We start from the raw sequence: 26890 nt of genomic DNA, 5'->3' as shown, positions 1-26890 counted from the left end.
TCTTCCTACTGAGCCACAGTCTGTACTACATTTCCTTTCCTTTACTTTCCTCTATCATGCCATTGTAATGTACTTTTTTACATTCTTTGTTTGTCACTGCAAAGTTGTAAAGCACTTTGAATTGCTTTTTCTTGCCTCTTGCCTGTTGACTGCTGGGAACCAGTAATATCCCCAGCACCTCCCTTACCCATCCACTCTCTACTACTGGCTGTAGTTATGGCTTTGAAAACAAATGTTGAATCCAACTGTTTTGATTTGTAGATTTTAGTTTAGGAATAAAGAGTTGAATGTGTTAGGTACTTTGCTGAGAATCAGATTCAGTTTGACTCTGTGTTTGTAACAAGGTTGCTGTGTGATGTTGGCAAGGCTGTCCTGTACACTGACCTTTGTTTCCAGTAAACTCTAGGTCTATTCATAGACTGAGTCTCACTCACTCACTCACTCACTCACTCACTCACTCACTCACTCACTCACTCACTCACTGTGTATCTGTATTACTGGCCATTATCTCAGTGAGCCCCTGATAAAGCAGGATCTCAGTATGCGTGGCTGATTTTTTTGTCAGGATCACCATGAGGTATGTGTACATTTGAACAGAACAAAACTTGTTTTCTCAGCTTTTTCATTTTAAATTGCAAGATTTTTGTATTTTCTCACATGAATCATGGATGTTTAAGTATTTAGATAGTAATCTATATCCTCTTTCAGTGTTATACTTCTGAGGAAGTGACTGCTCATGCCCTAGTCTAGTCGGCAAACAGAGTTTTAGTGCACAGTGTTATTGCAGCAGCAGACATTGATTAACCATTTCTTCTCACTAATCATTTGAATAATTTATACTAAATAAGACCATTTAAACGGATGAGCAGGACTGGGTGTCATGGTAGTGTAAATAAAAGCTTTGCATTGGTTAGGGAGTAGCACACCATCCAGCTGTAGTGATCTGAATAACCTGACAGTTATTTGAAGTCACATTTCGCTGAGCAGAGTCAAAGGTCACAGTGTAATTAAACCCGTATTAGGTCCTGGGTTAGTGTTAAACAGCATCAACAGTCAGCTGGGCCAGTTCTGGAAACAAGACTGAACATCAGCAAAACCCATCATAACTAGATAGGATCATTTACCTGACAGACCTGACTTTCATTGCATATTATATAATCCCATCACTGCTAATGCATCGTCTATACCCATTAATCCTTTATGGGGTGGGTGGTTGGGTGGGGGGCTGGGGAGCTGGGGAGCGTGCCTATCTAGAGCGGTGATTGGGTGAGAGGCTGGATACACCTGGACAGGTCACCGCTTGATCACAACACAGAGACACACAGGACTAACAACCATGCACACACTCACACCAAAGGACAAGTTGGAGAGACCATTTAACAGTGAAGTTTTTGAACTGTGAGATGAAGCCAGAGAACCCAGTGAGTACCCATGCATGCAAATATGTCAAAATACAGAAATCCATACAGAAAGACCCCAGGCCACAATTTAAACCCAGAACATTCATGCTCCAAGCCAGCATCGCTATCAACTGCACCACCATGCAGACCTATTCTATTTCATTACACCATAAAAGTAACTTTTAGCTTCTGGCCCTGATGCTATTGCAAGATAGCTGCAAAATGTTTCTACCGCAGACAGGCAGAAGATATTAAAAATGTAGTTGAAAATGTATGTTTCTTTCAGAAAAACTCTTTCAGGTCTACTGTCCAGGTGAATATTCAAAATTAGATTCTGTATTCTGCACTTAGTTTTGACTATGCTAAAGGTTGTTGATGTTCTGTTTCCTGTTTTTGTGATAACTTGTTTTATCTACTTACTGTGTGCAGAGCTGCTTTATACTATTCTTTGAATGTACATCTATCCTTCAAAGCATAATAGTTTTTAATTAAAGATGCTCATTATTACATTTTATGGTTCAAAAAACCTGAACTCTAGAAAACACTGCTGCACAAACAAAGTGTTTTCTGCAAATGTTTTAGAAGAACAAGGACAGAAAAATAACTGTATTACATGGAGTGGCTAATCAAAAAAGGTACACTCACTGGACATTCTATTAGGTACACCTTACTGGTGCTGGTGCTGGGTTAGACCCCCTTGAAACATTGAACTGGGTTCCTGTGTTAGTGACTGTATACCTGCTGTGTGATTTAACTCTGGGGAACAGTTTGGTTCTTTCATTTTAATTCAAACGCTGAATATGAGAGAATCACAGGAGATGTGAGTTAAACACCAGCCAGTCTCTTTTATAACACTGTCTTACCACAGTTCCAGTAAATATGGAATCAAACTTGACCCACGTTCCAACTCTATGAGACATTACTCTGAATGAAATCCCAGATTTCCGCACAGTGGCTGTGGTGCCTGCTGAAAGTGCGTGAAACAATCAAAACTTGAGCTGAATTCTTTTTGTGCAGCCAGGCAGCAGGATGTGCTGTCAGTGGTTTTGTTTAGGCAGACCTTTTTGGAAGCCCAGAGACAAAACAATGTGTACAACGTCATTGGAGGGGAATATAGGATGGGCTAACCCTCAACAACAATGCAGCAGTACTCACATGCACTCACTCCACCCTGCCTGTTGGTTATCACTCTGAGAAAGAAACAGTGAGAAAAAAAAAAGAATGCTTGCAACACTGTGCAGCATTCACTGAACAAAGTCCTCCTGAGTGTCTTTTGGGATCTGCTGCAGGGAGACACAAAGAAACAACAATGACCATGCACATAGGCATATTGTGATACATTTTCTACTTTTTTTTTAACTTTACTTTGTAGGAGCCCTATATTTAGCCTGGTTTAACTCAGGCAGGAAAACTAAGTTGGGAAAGAATTGAAGGAAGTCCAGTGGTCATTTAGACAAACAAAGCTCACACACAGGGCTCTCCGCTGGCTGAATACACAACGTCAGTGTATGTAGCTGAAAAAGACAAAGGGCTTTAGAGGAGAGAATCTGAGAGACCATCTGAAAGGAAGTTATGCTGTGTGTAGCAGTTTTCTGGTTCCAAAATTATTCTGTTTTTTAGGAGATAAAAAAATGGATTGACTCAAGGATGTCTTCAAAGCTGGAGCTTGACTTGTATGGATAATTCCTGGTTATAAAGTGAGGTAAGGTGCATCTGAAAAACTTCCACAATGATTCTGGGATGCATTTAGAAACCTCTGTCTGGCTGTGGAGTCACCTGTGTTAAATGTGAATACTGGCTTTGTCTGCATGCCTGCAACTGCGAGAAACCAAGAAGTAAAACTTTTTTCTATATTCAGCCATTTTTTAAAACTTTGACCTGGACAATGATCAAATAAAAATTAGATTTTTAGTAAGAACTTAGAAGATGTCTGTTTAAAAGGTTAATGTTTGTAATGTACCTGTGGGTATCTGGAGACGAAGTATCAATGCCAACAATCAGATCTCTTTGGTCGTAAAATCTAATAATTTCATTGGTGGAAAAGTACATTTGGATGACTAAAATGTCCTGAAGAACCATTTCATTTAGGTAAATCAGCTTGGCATGCCTCCCATGACGTAGTGTTGTTTTTACAGAGTAAACCTGTAACTCCCGTTCATTACAATTAGCAATGTGTTGTTCTTCTTGTAGTCCCTTGTGAGAATGTTTGGTCTAATTGGCCACAGTGACAAAGGCGTTATCTTTGCTGGCTTTGGGAAAGAAAATCATATTCCTTTAGTAATGTGGTTGAATAGTGAATATTCATAGCTTTCATTGTGTGAGAGGCAGGTACACGCTGGACGAGTTGCGAGTCTATCACAGCGACACGGGACAAAAACAACCATGCACATATACATGGGAATTTTCAGTGACCAATTAACTGAGCATGCATATTTTTAAATTGTGGGAGGAAGTTGCAGCATGCTGAGGGAACATGCAATGTGCATAGATAAAAGCTCCCGGCTCAGATTCCACCCCAGGACTTTCTTGATTTAGACATAGGGTCTGCAAGGCCGCAGTTTTAACAAAAGCACAGCAATGCAGCCATTAGTACAGTGATGGGCTTATCTAAAATAGTCATGAAAAAGACATTCATGGACATCCAGTGTATCATGTTTGAAACATTAACTGATAATTGCTCCTCCAGTGTGATATAGATTGGACAGATTTACATGTTTTCGACAGTGATTGTACTCGCCTACCTGTGGAACTACGTGCGATACACCTACGTACATTCAAGCTTTGACTGATACAGTGAAATCAGAGAAATCAGAGAGAAGTGCTCAATGTTGTTTTTTCAGTAGTGTGCTGCCGTGCATATGTTTAGGATGAGCAGCACCACCCCCAGCACACCAACTAATCAGAATAATTTCTTCATTATCTGTTAGTTGTTGAAATGCATGGAGCAGACTCATGGTAATCTGACACTGGTCTCAGGTGATGTCTAAAAACTCTCCATTTAGTCATCAGCAGTTGTTGCTGCTATCACCTTTAATAATTAACTTTCCCTGACTGCAGCAGGACAGCACTTTCCCACATTTCCCAACTACAACCTGAATCACATTTCTTATTGGAGTCTATTGACATTTGTTACACAACATGTACAGTTTATTTGTGTGTCACAGCTTTGAGAGACTTAGATAAGACTGTTTACATTATCTCTGTTGCAGACCACTATTTTATTTAGTGCCAATACCTGCTTATCCTTGCAGGTTTAGCAGGTCGCTGGTGTTTATTTCCAGCGGTCATCGGGAACCCAGTACCTTCTTGATGCAAGGCAGCAGTGCTAAGAACTACGCCACTGTGCAGCCAATACATGCTAAACAGATAAACAGAATGACCAGAATGTCCATGAATGAAATCCACAAAATTAACAATTACAGCTTTGTATGTTTGAATCAGTAGAGCTAGAACTGCTCCAGATCTTTCAAGCTAAATGGGCTCCGTAACGCCCCAGATTCAGATTTAGTTGTGATCTGGGCTTTGACAGAACCTTTTCAGGAAAGTAAAGTTCATACTGTCAAATCTCTGGAGAAGGGATACAGGTTTTATTCGAAAATGTGCTCTTGTTTACCATCTATCATTTCAAGATGCATTTGCCTTTTCCATAACAGGGAATTTGTGGACTATTTTTAAGGTTAACCAATTACCGATTATGTGTCATACCAGTCCCTTCATCTTTAAAAAACTGGGGCGACAATCTGAAGAAACTGACTTTGACATATTAGCATTTTTATCTGCCTCATCAACTCCACTGCTGCACGCAGAATGCAGATACAATATAGTTTACTTTGGTGTTTATCTGGCATTTTCAACGCTTTAAATTACTGGGGGCTTTTGTATTTGGCTGTTCTTTAATGTAATTACCTGTTGGAAGTTGAGATTGAAGTCAGCAAGTTTTCCTTTATGCTGTCACTACATGTATGCTTAGTATGAGGGATTGCTGCAAAATCAACAACAGGACTCAAGCGACTGTCCACTGTTGCTACATGTTCATCCAGGAGTGAATGCTCCAAGTCACTGACTCAATGCAATCTAATGGGTTTCCTTAGACAGAAAAACTTTTTTAACAATTTGAATAATAAACTGAATCTGACTGAACTGTTTAATAACTATGATCAATTTGTAATGCCTATAATTGACTTTGGATCTGTATGATTGGATTGAACTGATTTTGTTTAGTTTATAAAGTGCCATGAGACTATATTTGTTGTGAGCTGAAAATAAATTCAACTGGGTTGAATTGAAGACTGAGATATCATTAATGATTAATTATTACCAATCATAGGAGGACATACAGTAGTAGTATGTTATTCAGTATTTCTGAAATCTAAAACTCATACCTAATCTGCTCTCAACAGTGCCCCAATTTCTTGCCAGAAGCTAGCCTTTCTTCTTTGGGGGTCAGTCGTAGCCCAAGCAGTTAGGCAAAGATTTTCACCCTCTATGAGCTTTACTGTAAAAGTAATAGAAGCACACCTGCAGGGCTGACTGTGGTCAGTTTAAATTTAGATTATTCATCCACATTTGTCTTGATTCCTCATCTGCTGGTGAGAGATGAAAAATAAACCACTGATCGCTGTAATAAGCATCTTTAATGCTCACCATCTTAAGCCACAGGTTTAACTTCGTCTACAAATTTTTGGCATGTTCAGAAATGTCTAAGCTTTGTTACAATAATCTCTGATTGTTGTAACAGACAAAAAGAAAGACGCAAAACAGCTTAAAAGTTCACAGTTTCCGCTGTCTCCAAAAAGCCCACAACATCATAGAGGACACTTCTCACCTGAGCCACTCTCTGTTTAAACTGTTACCATCAGGCAGACACTACAGATCAATTAAAGCAAGGACAAGTATATTTAGCAACATTTTCTATCCAACAGATATAGCTAAAGCCAGAATTGAAAAGAGATGCAATAATGGGAATATGCAATCAGTATGAATGTATGTGTGTGTGTGTTTTAGTTTTATCTTTTTAACAACTGCTTCTATTTTTTTTATTTTACATAAATTATTTATTGCTCTATGCACAGACTAGACAGCTTTTGAGTTTCATGGTATTGTGACAATTCCAATTAAGGATATTCTGATTCTAAAAAATACAGGTCACTATACATCACAGCTTTTTCTATCATACCAGAAGTTGTTAACCATACTCCCTCCTCCAGCACCAGCAGCTCTGCCAGGATAAGGAAGGTAGATAAAGTCAATGCAGATGTGGTGGCTCACAGGTTTCTATAAGAACTAAGAATAGAGAAATGGCTACCTGCCACTACAACTAACTGGATGGTTTAGCCAGGTCCTCAGCTCATTAATGCCGGCCTCAATCAGAGTCCTGGTCGAACACAGAGAAGAGGAACCAACTTCATTGTCTAAGGCAAGTAAATGGAAACAAGGTTTCCCCAATCCATATGTTTTTAGACCGACCCTCATGTCAGCCTCAGCCTGGCCAGGGAACTGCTGATTGGTTCTTGGCTTGAATTCAATTAATGAAGTCCATCAGCATTTCCCAGGTCCATTTGGCTGATGTACGACATTCTGTCCTCACCCTGCAGAATGCCAAGTACTTTTATAATAGCCTTGGTACAGGAAGAGTACACACTGTAGATATTCTGACCATGAATGTATGTCAGACAATCACAGTTACAAATTTTGTCAAAATTAGTAATGTTGGTCTGTAAAAGTCATATTTGCTGGTCCCTTTGTATCCTACTCCTGTTGCATTGCTCTGGGTCTGGTTCCAGAGAATGTCCAATCAAAGTTACATTTTAGATTGCCGTTAACATGGCCCTGATGTCTCAGTGTTACCTCACTGCTTTTCAGCAAGTAACCAACTTGGGAGCGTTTTGATATCAATTTACCCAGGCAATTTCACTTTCCTGAGGCCTTAATTTCACAGGTAAAAGGTCCTACTCTGAGGTAGGACTTTCAGATTTCCCTTAGATTGTTAAAGGGGCGGGTTCAAGTGCTGCAAGGCATTGCACCAACAACTGCAGGTAATGTTGGTGGTAAATGTACACATTTATCAATTTTATACCTTTATTTTATTACAAAAAGTAGTTTTAAGATGTTTTTAAGCAAGAAAGTAGACCTCAAAACTTAATCTGTGCAGTCAGTTCATCAAGAATGATCCTACTTGGAAATGTTCTTTCAGAGTTTATTTCACTCTGGGATTTCTCACCACCTGTTTTCTGTTTGTGGCAGCTGTTTTAATGCAGAACCAATGATCAAACAGAGCACTTTAAATTTTCCTTGTACATAAAAAATACACATTGCCTTAAGACTGGACTTTCATGTAAACCTTAGTGAAGTGTGAACTCTTTATTCTTTTCATATTTTTATGCAGAGAGCTCTGCATGAGGAGAAACCAAAGTTCCAGGCTTGGATGCAGTTTTCTAATAGCTCCCAGTGATCCTTTTCTCCCCCATGTCCTGCCATCCTCTACACTGTCTATTCATTTTCTACTTTATATAAATATTTGTTTATGATTAGACAGTCAAAGTATTAATTACCTATACTTCCAGACTATATTATCTATTACTAGATTATCAGATTTGTTTTAGTTCAATAAATAAAACTTTTATTAAAAACTATTTTCTGTTTGTGCTGTAAGATATCTGAAATGAGTATACCTGACTATAATAGAAAAAAAATTAGTGTGTACATCAGTGTTCAGTAGTTATTGTATGCAGTTGTAAAGCAACAACTCAGATGCAGGTTGGTAAAAAATTTAATGTAAATTAATAATAATGGAAGGAATTAATCAACTGTATAATTCTAAAGCTGCTCATCATCTATTTATCGTTTATCAGTTAAAACAAAAAAATATATTTTTTAGCAAAAGTCTTAAAAGGATTAAAAGAGTAATGACATCTGCTGGACTAAATGTGTATTGCAGTTTTCTTCCAGACATCACTAGGCTGATTTCAATAAATGGTCTGTGGCTTTCTGAGCAATGGAAACAGAACATACACAATTCCCTGGGATTCTTTTTACCTGGGTAAAACAAGTCGTGGGGCTTTAAATCCCAGGGCTTTCGGTGGAAAATGGGCCATTCATCATCCAGTTTTATTTTTTTAATTCTCTCTCTGCCTTATCTGGGTTCCACAAACGCCTTGGCCTTCAATTACCTCCTTACATCTGCAAACCTGGTTTATGACAATCCATCCATTATCATTCTCATGCTGATGACTCTGGGTTTAAAAGACTTTGGGCTTAATTTAGTAAAGGTTTGCATATTTAAAAACACATGCTAACTTGATCCCACGCGCAAAGCTGATCTTCCAGGTGTAACAGGGATTGTGTCTGTCAAATGAGCAAAATAGCAGGCGCAATCCATTGTCTGTCTTAATGAATATGCATAAGATATGTTGATCATCAGGATGTGCAAAATTCTGGGAGAAGTAGCTTATGAAACCTGAAACAGATTACTGGTGCAGTTTTTGCATCTGTATTTTAGCACGTTTGAAAGGCAGGTTCTTACTGGCACGCAAAAAAATGTCTGCAGTCATTGTGGCTGAAAGGAGGCATAGAAACAATAACAGAAAATGGAGAGAGAAAACCTTTTGTACACATATCAACATATGTGAACTGTCAGAAATAAAAGGAGAGATCTCATCTATCCAGCAATGCCATTTTGAAGCTGCAGAATTATGATTTTAGCGCATCATCACTTAATCGCAAATATCGTTGTCGAAATTGGACTGGAGGAGCACTTTTATACAGGTCCTTCTCAAAATATTAGCATATTGTGATAAAGTTCATTATTTTCCATAATGTCATGATGAAAATTTAACATTCATATATTTTAGATCCATTACACACTAACTGAAATATTTCAGGTCTTTTATTGTCTTAATACGGATGATTTTGGCATACAGCTCATGAAAACCCAAAATTCCTATCTCACAAAATTAGCATATTTCATCCGACCAATAAAAGAAAAGTGTTTTTAATACAAAAAACATCAACCTTCAAATAATCATGTACAGTTATGCACTCAATACTTGGTCGGGAATCCTTTGGCAGAAATGACTGCTTCAATGCGGCGTGGCATGGAGGCAATCGGCCTGTGGCACTGCTGAGGTCTTATGGAGGCCCAGGATGCTTCGATAGCGGCCTTTAGCTCATCCAGAGTGTTGGGTCTTGAGTCTCTCAACGTTCTCTTCACAATATCCCACAGATTCTCTATGGGGTTCAGGTCAGGAGAGTTGGCAGGCCAATTGAGCACAGTGATACCATGGTCAGTAAACCATTTACCAGTGGTTTTGGCACTGTGAGCAGGTGCCAGGTCATGCTGAAAAATGAAATCTTCATCTCCATAAAGCTTTTCAGCAGATGGAAGCATGAAGTGCTCCAAAATCTCCTGATAGCTAGCTGCATTGACCCTGCCCTTGATAAAACACAGTGGACCAACACCAGCAGTTGACACGGCAGCCCAGACCATCACTGACTGTGGGTACTTGACACTGTACTTCTGGCATTTTGGCATTTCCTTCTCCCCAGTCTTCCTCCAGACTCTGGCACCTTGATTTCCGAATGACATGCAGAATTTGCTTTCATCCGAAAAAAGTACTTTGGACCACTGAGCAACAGTCCAGTGCTGCTTCTCTGTAGCCCAGGTCAGGCGCTTCTGCCGCTGTTTCTGGTTCAAAAGTGGCTTGACCTGGGGAATGCGGCACCTGTAGCCCATTTCCTGCACACGCCTGTGCACGGTGGCTCTGGATATTTCTACACCAGACTCAGTCCACTGCTTCCGCAGGTCCCCCAAGGTCTGGAATCGGCCCTTCTCCACAATCTTCCTCAGGGTCCGGTCACCTCTTCTCGTTGTGCATCGTTTTCTGCCACACTTTTTCCTTCCCACAGACTTCCCACTGAGGTGCCTTTATACAGCACTCTGGGAACTGCCTATTCGTTCAGAAATGTCTTTCTGTGTCTTACCCTCTTGCTTGAGGGTGTCAATAGTGGCCTTCTGGACAGCATTCAGGTCGGCAGTCTTACCCATGATTGGGGTTTTGAGTGATGAACCAGGCTGGGAGTTTTAAAGGCCTCAGGAATCTTTTGCAGATGTTTAGAGTTAACTCGTTGATTCAGATGATTAGGTTCATAGCTCGTTTAGAGACCCTTTTAATGATATGCTAATTTTGTGAGATAGGAATTTTGGGTTTTCATGAACTGTATGCCAAAATCATCCGTATTAAGACAATAAAAGACCTGAAATATTTCAGTTAGTGTGCAATGAATCTAAAATATATGAATGTTAAATTTTCATCATTACATTATGGAAAATAATGAACTTTATCACAATATGCTAATATTTTGAGAAGGACCTGTACAGTCCAGAAAACGTGGCACAGAACATAGTTGATGGAATTGGCAGAGTTAAATTCAACTGTTTAGAGCTTAATTTCGCTGTAAGTCTGACTGTGGCTCACCTGTGAGCGTTCCTGCTCTGCTCTGCAGTGTTTCCCGAACTCCTGTCTGTCAGAAGGTGGTGGGTTGGAGCAGGGGAAGCTGACAAATCAGCTTTTGTTTTATGTTTATAATTGATATGTTATCTTGTAACTTCAGGGTTTGTTATTTTTATGTTTGTAAATGTTTTTTGTTCTTCTGTAGCACTTTGAGATACTGTGAAGTGTATTATGAATAAAATTTATTATTATAATTATTGTTATTATTATTATCATTATTATTACCTCCAACTGCATGGCTTCGAACTTTTTTTTGTTACTCTGTTCTCCCAAACTCTTCATGGTGAAAGACAGTAAAACATGCAAAATCCTCTTTAAAGAGGGAGGTCTGCACCACTTCTGCACCTATTATCAACTGTTCAAGCTGTCTTAGTAGATCACCTGCAACACACTCACTGATTGCAGGTGCAGTTTATTTTTTTATTGCTGACACTGCACCAATCCGTCTATCGATCTCCTGCTCCATTTTTCCCTAATTTCGTGAACAAGACCTGTTGGGAACACAGCCATGGATTAAAACTCCGGCACAAACTTTTCTGGAACTTTCAAAATAAATTGCATTTAACCGACTTCCAGCACAACTTCAGAAGGAGGAAACGGGATAACTGCGGACTTCCTGTGACATCACTGCCCAAATAAAAGCACCGCTCTTGCTACATCCTGCCTCTTCCACATCGGTGATCATCGGGATAGGAGGGGAAACAGCACGTTAATGTTGCTGGCCAGCAGACATAAACTTTTCAAACTGGATTCAAGGTTGTCATAAGATCACGCGATCATATGCACAAGTTAAGTACTGATGACTTACTGTTGAAAGAATCCGGTATTCATTCGTAAAAGGCAGATTAAGGTATAAGCATTGCTTTACTTTCTCTCTGAGGCCTGCAGAAGCAAACTGTGTTCCAGAGTTCCCTGCAGAGACGCGGTCTCTACGAAGCCGAGTCTGAAGGACGGACAACGGGAGCCACATCCCGCGGTAACATGCAGTGTGGTCAGCGGACAGAACGAGCCGTCTTCCAGCCACTGCTCCAGAGGCTAGCTGAAAGCTAACCCTTTGTTCACAGAGCGGCCGCACCTTTAACAACCCAAAGCTACGGAGGTTAGCTGAAAGCTAACCGTTTGTTGACTGTGAACGTTTCTTCAAAATTTGTCGTCGCCCGGACAACTCCTTAACACGTTCATACGAGGTTTGGTGTTTGGGCAGAATAATAGAGAAGGATTTAGATTGAAATGATCTAAACGTTTTTCTTTTTATGAAGTTTGGTTTTCTTTGGGTTGAACTCAGCTATCTTGGTGCTAGCACACTTATCTGCAGCACACGTGTTCAGTTTTTTGTTCTTTGTTTGTGTGTTTTTAAAGTTAAGACAAACTTTACTTGAAGGGTGATTTTAAACACAGAAGATTGATCATAATGCGCCGTCCGCGCTTATGCATTTTAACCCTTTTATTGAAGGTATTTTTAAAGGTGTGTGTTTGATTCTGGTGCTAAGCTATCAGCCTTCTTTGTTAGCTTCAACTGCTAACAGGCAAAGACACGTGCTTGCTGCCAAATAATATTTACCCAGAAAGGTTTAGTTTTCAATCCAGTCAATAATGTGTCCCTAACATCATTTTACTAAATTTGATAACTAAGTAAACACCATCAAACTCCATTTCTCCAGAAAATTTGGCTCTTTTCCAAAATATTCCCTTAAATATTTTACCATTTCCCTTAATAATATTTCTTTAAATATTATTTTAATAAATAAAGGCAGCTAATGAGACCCCGTTGAGAATTAGTCATCCAGGAGGTTGGTTTTATTCAGCAGATCTTTCTTTAAAACATTATTTTAATAAAATAATATTTTATCTGATCTTGCATTGTGAATGGTTGTCTAAAGGTATGCTGATTGTTGCCTAAGTTAGTTCCAAGACTAACTTAACTTCATTTCCAGATTCTTCAAGATAATTCTTGGTTCTCAAACATAAACTTTGTATGGTAATGCTGCATCACTCTTTTGGTCATGGTTTTCAATCATCTTTAATTAACTTGTTTATATTGTACATAGCCGATTAGTCTTCATTATTATTTAATTCTGCTTGGTAGTTTAGTTGGATTGTTTTAGCAAAGTAAAGAGTTTGTTGATTGAAATATGTTTGACTTTGAGTTGACTTATTTTTGTTAATAAATTCTTGTATTATAAGAAATTGTGTGAATTCATTCCATGTGTGTGCAGAGTTTTGCTGTTCAATAATGTCAGAGCTTGGCTCACACCTTTCTATTTTGTTCTAATACCATCGCCTTACCGAAATATTATTTGATAAAATATAAAATATTAAATAATATTCTCAGATTCATAATCACAACAGACCCAAAGATACTTGAACTCCTCCACTCCTCCACCCGACCCGGAGAAGGCACTCTGCCTTTTTCCGGCTCAAGACCATGGGCTCGAACTTGGAGGCACTGATTCTCATCCCGGCTGCTTCACACTCGGCTGCGAACTGCTCCAGTGAGAGCTGTAGCTCACGAGCTGATGAAGCCAATAGGACCACATCATCTGCACAAAGCAGAGACGCAATCCTATGGCCACCAAAACGGATCCCCTCTACACCTTTGCTGCACCTAGAAATTCTGTCCATAAAAGTTATGAACAGAATCGTTGACAAAGGGCAACCCTGGCGGAGTCTAACCCTCACCGGAAACGAGTCCGACTTACTGCCGGCAATGCGGACCAAGCTCTGACACCGGTCGTACAGGGCCCTAACAGACCATATCAAAGGGCCTGGTACCCCATACTCCCGGAGCACCCACACAAGATTCCCAGAGGGACACGGTCAAATGCCTTCTCCAAGTCCACGAAGCACATGTGGACTGGTTGGGTGTAGAGCTGGACTAGTGTTCCACAGCCAGGACGAAAACCACACTGCTCTTCCTGAATCTGAGGTTCGACTATCTGATGGACCCTCCTCTCCAGAATCCCCAAATAGACCCTACCAGGGAGGCTTAAGAGTGTGATCATTATTAATATTTTGCCCTACAAATAAACAAATTTAAACTTTGTTCGTAAAGTTAATGTTAGTGTTTAAGTTGTTAAAAGCTTTACAAATAAATTAAACAAATAATATTCGTCCTCAATGTATTTTATCTACAGTGTTAGATTTTTATATCTATGAACACAACAATTATTTGAACATTTTAAATGAATAATGAACAAGATCATAAATCGAGAACATTTTAAACAAATAGGATAATAAGCCATCAGCAATATGTAAAAGGGTAAATAAAAACCATGTAGTCATTTACAGTGGAGACAGCGTAATTAACTTTTAGGCACCATTTGTTCGGCTTGACAGCTCTGTTCTTCACTCTAACACGGTTGCTAGGCAACAGAAGTTACGCTGAGGTAAGGGCATGTTTAGCTAATAGCTACAGGTAGCATAAGTGTTACTGTAGTGTAATGTAAAATGTAAATCGATTACTCTGTGCTTGATTAATCTGTGGCTATCCTCAAGGACCTGAATGTGTGACACAAAAAACTGAATTTTGGAACTGAAATTGAATTTCAGACTTGAAAGTGAAGGTGGTCAAACATAATTTTTAATACAACAAAATGCATTTTAAAAGCAATTGAATTTAGTTTTAAACCATTAAATTCAGTTTCAAAGCAAACAACTCCAGTTTTAAACAATTCAATTTAGTTTCAGTTTAGTGAAATTTATTTTCAAATCAAAATCATGCATTTAATTTAATTTGAGGTCTGCATCCCTCAACCCCCACTGTAAACAGTATTGGCAAAGCAATGCTTCCCTCTCCTGAGGTGCCGGATGGTTTGCCATAATTGTTTTGAGGCCGACCGGTAGTCCTTCTTCATGGCCTCACCGAACTACACCCAGGCCCGAGTTTTGCGTGTGCCACAGCCCAGGCCACGGCACGCTTGGCCTCACGGTACCCATCAGCAGCCTCAGGAGTCCCGCAAGCCAACCACAGCCGATAGGACTCCTTCTTCAGGTTGACAGCATCCCTTACTGCCGGTGTCCACCACCGGGTTTTGGGATTGCAACCATAGCTAAGGGCAGCAGCGTCGACAATAGAGGCAGAGAACATAGTCCACTCAGACTCTATGTTTCCAACCCCGCCCAGGATCTGGTCAAAGCTCTGCCAGAGGTGGGAGTTGAATACATCCCTGTATTTCCCAGCAAACACTGTATGCTTGGGCCTGCCAAGTTTGCCAAGATTGGCTTCCTCCTCTTCTAACGGATCCACCTCACCACCAGGTGGTGAACGGTGGACTGCACAGCCCCTCTCTTCACTCAAGTGTCCAAGACATGCGGCTGAAGGTCTGAAGACATGACCGCAAAGTGGATCATCGACCTCCTGTGTAGGGTGTCGTGGTGCCAAATGCACTGATGAACACCCTTATGCTTGAACATGGGGTTATTATGGACAATCCCTGACTGCCAGAGTCCAATAATGAAACAAAACTCAAGTTTAGATAGGGGACACCTCCCATCCAGGTGTCACTGTTGTTTTCCACGTGGGCGTTGTAGTCCCCCAACAGAATGACGAGTTCTAGAGAGGGGCACTATCCAACACCCCGTACAGGGACGCCAAGAATGCTGGGTACTCTGCACCATGCTCAGCCCATATGCCAGCATTCAGAGACCTGAAGGTGCAGAGATGCGACCTTCACATCCACCAGGATAACCCCAAAATGAGAGAGAGGCAACAAGCAAACCCACCCCGGCCCGCCACCTCTCCCTGCGGGCCACTCCAAAGTGGAAGAGAGTCCAACCTTTCTCGAGGAGCTGGGTTTCAGAGCTCGTGCTGTATCCGGAGGTGAGCCCGACTATTTCTAGCCAATATCTCTCGATGTCCCGCACAAGCTCAGGCCCCTTCCCTCCCAGCAAGGTGACATTCCATGTCCCTAAAGGCAGTTTAAGCATCCAGAGATTGGGTCATCGAGGTCTCCACCTTCGTTCGCTGCCCTATCCTCAAACAATGTATCCGACCAGAATACTATGCTTTAGATATGCAAATGCCAGTATGACTCACTCTTTGCTGGTCTTCCCCAGATCTGCTTTTAACCTTTCTTGTGCTCTTGTGATATTGTGAGCCTGTGTATGCAGGGTGGCTCTTGCTCAGTCCCACTATTGCTTCTTCACATTTAGATGAACAGAATTATGGTTGATTGCTGTCCACAAATCTTTGTCATTTTCTTAAGCCATGCAGTTTTGAGGATGTAATGAAGACATCTGTTCATCAACCTCTGAAGCTTGTAAGAGATACATACAAGAGAACTGGCTTCAGAATTAGTCATGGAGAATGCAGTTCATGTCAGGGATTGTTTGGCAGAGGACCCCGGAATGCAGACGGACAAGCATCTTTAACCGTAAGTAAAAACGGTTTATTTTTAATCAAAACAAATAACTTTCAAGGTGGAATCAGGAACGCACACAAAACAGGCATGGTAGATAAAATGAAGCAATGTTTCTGCGATGAGTAAACAGAATGATTGTGTATATATGGAGCGCGGTACAGGTGAAACAAAAAGACTGATTACATGATGCAGGTGGACCGAATGAATTTGATTACAGGTTGACAGATGCAGAGAGTGAAAACGAAACGTGACTGGGACAAAACAGAAATCCAATGATACAAACTAATCGGGAGAAAACATAATGTACAGAACATAAACTAGAAAACACTATTCGGAAACTAAAGCACAACCATGGAAAATAATAAACAGAAACATGATCCAAAACACAGACTGGGAATAAGAATAAATAAAACCCAAACAAAAACCCAAATCATGACAGTTCAATGGTTCTGAAATTTCTGTAAAGACTGAACTGGACTGGAACTCCATTGTGGTGACTACTAGACAATTATAGTTGATTTAAATCTTATTTAAAGAACTAGATTTGTCAGCACAAACTAATGTGTGTCATAGTATTTATTTATATATTTATTCATTTTAAATGTCTTTGTGGTGTTAGTGTTGTATGTTGCTGATGGTATTTTCAATGAATAAAAACTTCAAACTTAATTTGATCTTTTAAAAGTATTTGTTTTAGTTGAAGGTCATGGATGTTGGCAGATGTTTAGATTTATTATGTTGTTCTTACTCTATGTGTTGTATTGGAGGTTGTTGTTTTGTAGGGTGACTTTGTAATACCTTACCAGAAACAACAAGACAACATAAAAGTAGCCTTTGGCTAACTCTACTTTACAACTTTATTTGTTCAATATTCTGCACTGTCCCTGTCAAACAAATAAGTAATGTTTCAGAAAATTAAACCTTGCTATGGAAGGGCAGTTCATTTATCTCTGGAATGGAAAGGGTCAAGCACTGAAAATTAAACCGGTTTCTCGACACAAATAATCAAAAGTGTTCATTAAAACGAGAGAAAAAGGTTGAACCCCCCCTAACAGCTAGTGTTACCTTGTTAGCAGAAATCATATTAGTGAAACACTCATTGTAACCATTTAACTATGGAAGCAAATCGCTACCATATTTCAAATGAAAAAGCATTTCCAGAAATGCTTTTTCATTTTAAGAATGTGGCTGCATTGTTTGACTCATAAATGAAATTAGTAATCAATAATCCTATTTGCATTTAAATTTTCTTCTTCAAGACTGCTCATTCTTTCACTTAATTAAAATGAAAAAGATATTTGAGATTTATTTTTCAAAATATGCCCCAGCAAATAGATACCAAAATTCAATTTGAAATGTAAAATTTGAAAATGAAAACGCATTTGCTGAAATGCTTTTTCATCCCTTTTTTCATCCCTTACTGCCGGTGTCCACCACCGGGTTCTGAGATTGCTGCCGCGACAGGCACTGCAGACCTTACGGCCGCAGCTACGGGCAGCAGCATCGACAATAGATGCGGAGAAAGCAATGTCTGCTTTGTTTTCTTTTTGATTATGGCATAAAATGTGCAGCCTTGAAGAAGAAAATGCAAATGCAAATAGGATGATTGATTACTAATTTTATTTATGGGTCAAAAAATGCAGCCACATTCCTAAAATGAAAAAGCATTTCAGCAAATGCGTTTTCATTTTCAAATTTTACATTTCAAATTGAATTTTGGTATCTATTTGCTGGGGTACATTTTGAAAAATAAATCTCAAATGTCTTTTTCATTTTAATTAAGTGAAAGAATGAGCAGTCTTGAAGTAGAAAATTAAAATGCAAATAGGATTATTGATTACAAATTTCATTTATGAGTCAAACAATGCAGCCACATTCTTAAAATGAAAAAGCATTTCTGAAAATGCTTTTTCATTTGAAATATGGTAACGATTTGCTTCCATATCTAACAGTCTATTTCAAGTTACTGCAAAGTATTTTAAAAGATTAAGGTTTAGTTTATGCCCAGGACTTTTAATTCCTTAATTCGTAGCCAGTTTAAAATATATAAACTGGTCTGTTGAGGGCCATTATCATATTGCGGGGTTCGGTTCTGCTTCAGCTTTAATGTTTTCAGAGAGGGTCTCACATTTCCTTAAGCATCTTCTAATACGTGATAGAGTTCATGGTGGATTCTACGAGAGTTAGCTGACCAGGTCTTATTGCAGCAAAACATTCTCAAACCACCACACTTCCAGCTTCTTGATTCACAGATGCTTTTAACTTCTTTTCTTATGCTGTGTTTGGTTCATGCCAAACGTGTCCTCAGTTCTGATTTTCAATTAATTAAGTTTTAGACTGGTGATGGCAAAAGTCCCTGCCTGTGTCTACATTCTTTCTGGCAATATTTTAGTCTGACCTTCATGTTTTTCTCAGGGAGCAACGATTCATTCCTTGCACACCTTTGCAGTCTCTTCCTGATTGTACAGACATGCACTTTGATTTCAGCAGTAGCAAGAGCCAAATGTAGGGCCAGGGATGATATTTTAGGGTTTCTGAAGACGTCTCCTAGCATCTTGCAATCTGCTCTTGGGGTAAACTTGCTTGGACAGCCTGACCTGGGCATCTTGGCAGTTATTTTGAAAGTCCTCCTCTTGTGAACTATTTACCATAGAATTGAATGGCTGATTTCATATTCTTTTAAGGGATCAGGCAGCTCACTAGATCCTACCATGGTGTTCTCTCTTACTTTGTAAGTGTTTAAAGTTTAAACAGGGCCTCAGTCAAAATGCTGAGCAACAACATTCTCTTAATGTGTACCTAATGTGATCTTCCTGTGTGTAAGTGGGAATAAACGCAGCTCTATTCCTCACCTGAAAATCCAAATTTGATTATATTTTACAAGACAATTTAAAGGTCTTTTCTTTTTGTTTTTATTTGTTTATATCACTTGAATTTCTCAGCATTGTTCAGATTTATAATAAATCCAAAAGTATGTTACAGAACGCACAGGCTTTCATGAGGATCCTATTTCTTTCACTTATATCTATAGTAAGAAGAGGAGTTTACCATTTTGAAGCTTTCTCTGTTCAGGTTTAGAAGCCCTTTCTGCTTCTTGTTAATCCTCAGTTAGTCTTTGTTGGTTTCGGACCCTCAGGCCACCTATCTCTGTCTCTTCCAAGAATTGGGCTTTGATTGTGCATGTTGCTGTTGTATTGCACGTGAGAATGCACACAATTCAGTAAACAGTAGACCCCTCCCTGTTCTTGCTCTGACTAGCAGCAGAGGAACCTTAGCAGTCATTTTGCAGTATAATAGCTTTGTGCATCATCACCAATTTCGATATGACAGTTGCTTCTGGTATATACATACAATACCAATGGCTGATGCTTGCATTATGTCTCAACAATTAGTTAGCCACCCAAGTTTCCGTGTTGCTGGTTCTAAGTAAGTTTCATAGTTCTAATGATATCAGAAAAGTTGTTTCCCAGTGTTTAGTTCTGGTCCCTGGAACCCTTAATGGTCTATATGGTTCATATCAGACCAGCAGCTCTGAAATGTTGTTAGGCCCAAGATCAGTTAGTGGCTTATAGACCATCTGCAAGGTTCTAAATTCTATCCTTTTATAAACTGAGAGCCAGTGCAGTGATTTAAGGATTGGGTAATGTGATCCATTTTTCTAGTTATGGTATAACTCCGGTAGCAGCACTGGATTTAGAGTTTTATATATTTTGGATGCATCTATAATGTTTGGGGTATACTTAGTTTTTACCACTTTTTTTATGTTGGTTTTATCTTTGTTCATTAATGGTAATATAACAGAGGCTTAGAATCTGTGTTATCATACAGCATAGTTTTCTAACCTTACATATGTAACATTACTGTACAGTCTTTATTTTTAAAGACTGTACAGTAAAGTGCTTCACTGTGCTGCTGATTTACTTGGACATGGTAGAATCTGTTATGTGCTTATGAACACTAGTGGTTAGATTTAAATAATTTTACCACCTGGTAAAAACCAGATTATTTACACATTAAAACCCAAGACTTCAGGGTGTAATTCTTTTTAGCTTGACTGTTGAAGCCACTTAAACAATCAAAACCATATCATTGTGACCCCAGTCAGAATTTAAAGGGATGCATGTTTGTGAGCCTTATAGTTTTTATTTGAATGCATCACTTTTAATGCACAAACATTTTATTAAAAATGGAATAACAAACATAATTTATCATCATTTATATCCTCAGTAACCAATGGAAAATTCTTTGTTGACATTACAGTAATCAAGCACTTCTTATAATTGCTGAGCAGCTTTGTTCATGTTTTCACTGGAATTATGATGATTTCTTTTTAGTGATAAGCTCCAAATCTTTGCGGCTCAAAGGCCTTTTTGCCATCACCTGAAAGTTAGCACCCTACGCATATTCTTTATTAGATCCAAGTTGGGTCTCTGGCTTGGTCGCTCCAAAATGTCTAGTCAGAACAAACGTATTTGCAAAAAGAAAAGATTCAAACCTAAATCTGCCAGGGGTATAATCCTGTGGTTAATTCAGATCAAAGAACATTTTTGTCTAATCTAATCTAAGGCTTTGGGAAACTGCAAATAGCTTTCTTTATGCAATGGCTTTCTTCTTGTCACTCTTCTATAAAGTTCATATTTGTAGAGGTATGGTTGTCCTGTCAAAAGATTCTGCTACCTGAGGTATGGATCTCTGCAGCTCCTCAAGAGTTATGGTGGGCCTCTTTGGCTGGTCCTCTTATTTATGTCGTTCTTGTCAGTTTAGGTGGATCTCCATGTCTTGGTAGGTCTGCAGTTGGTTTATTGCTCCATGTTCAGATGATGGATTAACCAGAGTTTTGTAAGATGCTATAAACTTTGAATATTGTTCTAGAACCTAACCCTGCTTTAAACATTCCACAGCCTTCTTCCTGAGCTGTCTGCTTTGTTCCTTGGTCTTCTTGATGCTGCTTGTTCTCTGAACATAGACAGAGGTTAGGTGACTCCAGAATGCAAAACCCTGCACTGAGTTTTGTTGAGTAAAAGGGTGAACGTAGATGTATCCTGTCCTTTTTAGATATGTAGATGTAAAAAAATTTAAACCATGTATTATTCATCAACGAGTATTCATCAATTTGAGTTGGTCTGTCACATAAATCAGAGTGAAATGTTTGTTGCAATGCAATAAAATGTAAAGCAAAGAAAAAGGAATTATTTTCTAGATGCTGTCAGATCCAATACAATCTTTAAATGTTGTTTAAAAGTTGTTTAGGAATTTACGTTATCTGCATATAGCACATTATTCTTCTTGTTTAATGATGAAAATAAATTGTAGGATTATGGTTTCATGTCTTTCCCCAGACATAGCATGTTCACATTACATCATATCACATCATATCACAAATCAGTTCCTATACTGTGATTACCAAGTGTCATGGCATTAAAGAAACGATGACATTGGATGTAAGACAATGGTAATGTAAGATAATGCTGTAAGCAACTTGTAATCTGGAGAAAATCACATCAACATTACCAACAGTTGGAATGACCATTCTGAGTTTTCTTGAATTGGTTAACAAACAGTTGGTCATTTTATTTTTCCAATAAACCTAAGCAACACAAAGAGTTTTAGTGTTTCTCTGACATGTTGACAGCTTTGTGGTGGTATGTGACATAAAGACTTACCTTCTACTTGCTTCAACACCATAATAAATGTCAGTAAAACACAACCACTTAGGTCACTGCAGGATTAAAAATGTTTTCCATTTTTCAGCATCTTTGTGTTTTTATAAAATCATCTCTTGTTCCATTGATAAATATATGGTGGTAATTATCACAAAGAGCTGAACTACACATGTTATTTAAAAAAATCTAAATGCAAAACGATTCTGTTTAGGTACTAAAAGAACCCTGACTTTCTGTCTAGCAGTTATCCTAGCTAAATGTTCATTTGAGACAAATCTTTGACATGGTAACCTTTAAAAGATTTTCTGTATTTTGTTGTAGATTTTATTTGATCTATTTTTACATACATCTGTAAATGCTTCATGATTTTTATTGCTTTGATATTGACCAAGGTAGCAAACATCAATTGATGATCATGTTAAAAGAACCATTGGGAGGGTCATGTAATGTTAGGTTAGTTAGAGGGCTCCACATACTGTCAGCCATAGCGAAGGGTCTCACTGAGATCATCCGGTGACACTACTTATGATCCACCCTTACTTTCACATACTCTACACATTTAGACATTTGTTGTTTTCTTAAATATTAAAGTTAGGATAACATCTCAAATTAGGTCCTGCACCATAAGGGAAAGGTTCTGACAGTCAGATTTCTCTCTCTTTCTGAGTGTTTGTGTGTTTCTGTTTTTGTGCTGTGTGAGGACCATTTGTCGCATTTCACCATCAAAATGAGAACAGTTTGTTGTAAAATGAGGTCAGTTTCATGGTCCTCACTTGCTATTTTGCTAAGGGTCAGGTTTAGGACTCAGGTGTTAGTTGAGTTAAGGTTAGGCTTAGGGTTAGGTATGTACTGGTAATGGTTAGGTTTAGGGGTAGGGTCAGGGTTAGACCAAAGAAAGGATTGAAAATGAATGGGATCCAATGAGAGTCAATGCAAGTACGACAAGAGACATAGCGAGAGAGAAAGCAAGAGTGTGTGTGTGTGTGTGTGTGTGTGTGCAAGATCACTTGGCAAACTGCTGCTGCTCCAGGCTGCTGTGTTTATCAACAAGAGGAGGAGGTGGCGGAGGAGGTCATAGAGTGGAGTGGCTCCACCATGGGAGGCTCTTTGTGCTTGTCAGCCAGTAGCAGCCTGCAGCAGTAGTTGCTTATACCACTAACATGACTAATCTTTAGCTTGGCTGTTTGCTGATATGTGGCTGTTTAAGAGGTAAGACTTTTCTCTCCACGCTTTAAATTAATTGTTTTGATTGTTGATTTTCCATTAGTACTTGAACAAAGTTTATGGAAGTTTCAGCTGCTTTGAAAAGGATTTTAAAAAATCCCAAGTTGCTGAGGCTTTAAGCTTCTACTTGTAGCTTTACTGTTGGATTGCAGCAGTTACAATTAGTTTAGTGAGCATCAGCGCATCATATTTATAGAACAGAGCAATGTGTGTGAGTTTATGTGTGACACAGAAAACCATTAATACCTCTGCATTAGTTTAAGACACACGTTCACTTTACTGCATGTTCACTTTATGCTTGCGACTGGGCATTGAGCAAGCTTGAAATGATACAGCTGTGAGCAGAGGCACAAACATGATGACCCTCTGTTAGGACAGGAAGAGACCAGGTTGTACCACCACAACATGCAGCTTAGCACTGAAATCAGAGGCAGAAAACAGGAACAATAAATAACATAAATGCATGTTCTACTGAGAGTGTGATGTTCATACGGGGGAAATGAAAGGGGACACTGTTTAAATGGTCTCTTTGTTGGTGGTGTGTCTGTGTCACATGGACTGACGCAAGAAGCATTAAGTCTTCTTGCTTCCACCAAACAGAGCTGGTCATAATTCTAATTATTACATTAAACAATATATGTCTGAGACTTGATTCATTCTTTACTTAAGTCATATTTTACATTTTACTGAAGAAAGTCATTTCCAAAGCCTATGAATCCCAAAATCAGGTCAGAGATTGATGTAGGTAATGTTAGTCTTAATGGAGAGTGCTGTTAGCATCCTTGTTTCTTTTCTGACATCAGATTGAAGCAGATTAGAGGGTCTTACTTTAATCAACATCTAATCTATTAAAAGTAACTGATGACCTGTCCAGAGTGTACCCTGCCTCCCATCCAATGAGTGCTGGAGATTGGAATAATACTCTGTATAAAATTTAAATATTTGGACATGAGGATAGAGTACATGTTAGCCAGAACTAATACTATTCCAGGAAAATAACCTCTTATCAGTTGGGAAACATGGAAGGGAAGCGTCGAGAGTAGAAATGTGTGGGACCATATGAGAAAATATTAGAGCAAAAATGGACTTTGCAATGTGACAGTGACCTAAAATATACCAGAAAAGCTTGTTGGGAATTAAGAAATGGAAGTGTTTTATGGATATGTTTTGTTTTATGAGTGAAGCTTAATAAGTGAAGGGTAATACTTGTTGTTTAGGTACAATTACATTTTTCCAGAAAAGAATAAAAAACACTAATAGATCAATACTATAAATTACTTGTCTTATTGGCATTGACAGCTCAAACAACAACAAATACCAGAAGAAATACTTTACACAGTTTGGTAGAAAGAAAATATTGTTTTATCTCAAACAAGATCAGAATCAAAATCAGAATCAGAATCAGAAAAGCTTTATTGCCAAGTACGTTTTTGGACATACAAGGAATTTGTTTTGGCGTAGTCGGGGCAATACAGTACAAATTAAACAAGATTATTTCCAAAGCCAAACTGCTGCAAACAGTGGATAATAAACTGATGGATCAATGCACCTCTCAGGTTCCGTGTCAGGTGTTTGCTCAATTTTTTCCCTTCTTTTAGTTTTGCAAGCCTTGCCCAACCGCTTAGGCAAACAGGTGGGTCTGGTTGCCTTGCACGTGTTGGGACAGATTTGCTCTTTAAGAAAGGGAGTAAGAGAATATTCCATCTTTTGCATATCAGAATCTAATTAAAGGAATCATCGTTTACTTATTTAATTATGATATAAGGAGACAAAAATGACAGAATGTGGGGAAGGTATGGCTGTTTTTGTAAATCTCTGATCAACTCTTCTGCTTTATCCCGTGGATGTTTTTAAAATGCACAGTTATTGGTCATTGGAGTGAATAATCCATTTAATTCATTCCTTTTCTTTTTTTTTTAGAACACTTTATTTTGAGTTTTTCAGTGAACAAAGTTTCAATTGTTAACTAACAAGACATAGTCAGCTCAGGATCCAGAACTAATTCATTAATTTGAAGATAAAAATGTTGTTTAAAGATAAAATGTATCAGATTGTGCAATTATGCCATAAGTCTAAAAAAGTTATGTAAAAAAAGAATTTCCTGTGCTTTGTTAACCATCTCAACCTCCTGTTATTTCCACTAAAAGAATGACAAAAGCTCCCTAGTTTTTGCTACTGGCAGGGCAGTTCACTGCACCCACTTTGTCCTGTACGTTTTGTTTATTAACCGTTGCATGTAAAGCATCATCTGTTGGGATGTGGTTAAAAAAAAAAAAACAACAGGATTTTTGGCACAGTTTGAACAATGAATATGTCAATACATTTCTGAAATGTGACCAGGGAAATTTTCCTGGAGAACAGCAGAGATATTCTGGAGCTCACTCCCCAGTAAAATGGACCAAATCAGGGCAATGCTTAGAACCCTTCCCATAATTAATGGGCAGGAACACTGGCTTCTCTAAGTTCGTTAACCAGGTGGCGATGATGGTGTAGGGGCAAAAGCGCATGACTATATACAGAGGCTACAGTCCTCGAATGGTGGCTGTCCCAGGTTTGAGTCCCGGACCCGGCGACATTTACCGAATGTCTCCAACTCTCTCTACCCCTCTTTCCTGTCTACCTACTGTCAAAAAAAAATGGAAAAAGAAAGGCCACTAGTGCCGAAAAAATATCTTTAAGTTCATTAACCATGTCTTTCCTTTTGGCATTATATTAACACAGGCCTTCATGCTCCAGATTGACAAACTCAGTGCTTTATTGAGGTAGTTACATTGATGATGTTCAGTTGTTTGATGCATTTGATCAGCAGCACATGGGTCCTACTTTCCCTCTTGGGGAAGCTGCTGTCACATTATTTCCTGTCTTGCCATGTGTGTTGCCATATCCGGTCCAAACATAAAGAGAGGATGTTTTGTGGTTTGTCGTACAAGTTTGGCTTGGCTATTATCAGCTATTAATAATTATTATTATAAGTAATAATTAACAATCACTGACAAAATTATTCTAAGAGTTAGAATATAAAATGCTCAGTCAAACCAACAGAGCACCACTGTTGGGCAACAATGATTGGTTTAACTATTACCAGCTATAAATAATAATAATTATTTCTATGTGCAAAATCGATTTGCATAGTATGTGTGTACTAGGATTTACACTGAAGTGGTTTCAGCTAATGCGGTAAGGCAAGATAAGACAAATTTATTTGTATAGCACATGTTGGCTACAAGACAATTCAAAATTCTTTAAATGAAATATTAGAAAAGAACAATACATTCCATTGACATAATAAAGGCAAGTAAAGAAAAGTTGGACTACAGAATAAAATGAATAATATTTTATTTAATTTTATAAATAGAACAGTGAAAGGCAACTTTAAACAAATGGGTTTTCAATTAAATTAAATTAAATTAAATTAAATTAAATTCAATTAAAAAATACTTTATTCATGCCAAAGGGAAATTAAATGTTGTTGTAGCTCATATTATGAAGGTTTCTTCAAAGAGCCGTTGTAGATGCTGATGGCTGTGGGCAGGAAGGATCTCCTGTAGGTCTGTCTTACAGCAGATCTGAAGAAGCCCCTGACTGAAGACACTCTGTTATTGTAGGACAGTCTCATGAAGAGGATGCTCAGGGTTCTCCATAATGTTCTTCATTTTATGAAGAAGCCTTCTTTGCACAATTATCTCCAGAGGTTCCAGAGGAGTCCCCAGAACAGAGCCAGCCTTCTTAATGAG

At 38.7% G+C, this 26890-nt stretch overlaps 1 protein-coding gene across 7 annotated transcripts in view; it reads left to right on the top strand.

The window, feature by feature from the left end:
- The first annotated feature begins 499 nt into the window (after positions 1-499).
- rasgrp3 (RAS guanyl releasing protein 3 (calcium and DAG-regulated)) overlaps positions 500-26890 on the top strand; it is a 66131-nt gene continuing 39740 nt past the window's right edge. Inside the window, exons 1-2 of one of the 7 annotated variants that reach the window (XM_047352379.1) lie at positions 560-577; positions 3021-3102. The gene's annotated coding sequence lies outside the window, so the exon portion shown is untranslated. Of the gene's footprint in view, positions 578-2706; positions 3103-16138; positions 16282-23018; positions 23142-26890 lie in introns of those variants that run through there. The other 6 variants (XM_047352378.1, XM_047352383.1, XM_047352377.1 and 3 more) reach the window with 6 other exon arrangements.

Source organism: Girardinichthys multiradiatus, chromosome 22 (assembly GCF_021462225.1).
Source record: "Girardinichthys multiradiatus isolate DD_20200921_A chromosome 22, DD_fGirMul_XY1, whole genome shotgun sequence".
NCBI classification, from domain to species: domain Eukaryota; kingdom Metazoa; phylum Chordata; class Actinopteri; order Cyprinodontiformes; family Goodeidae; genus Girardinichthys; species Girardinichthys multiradiatus.
This window is presented reverse-complemented; position numbering and strand designations above follow the sequence as displayed.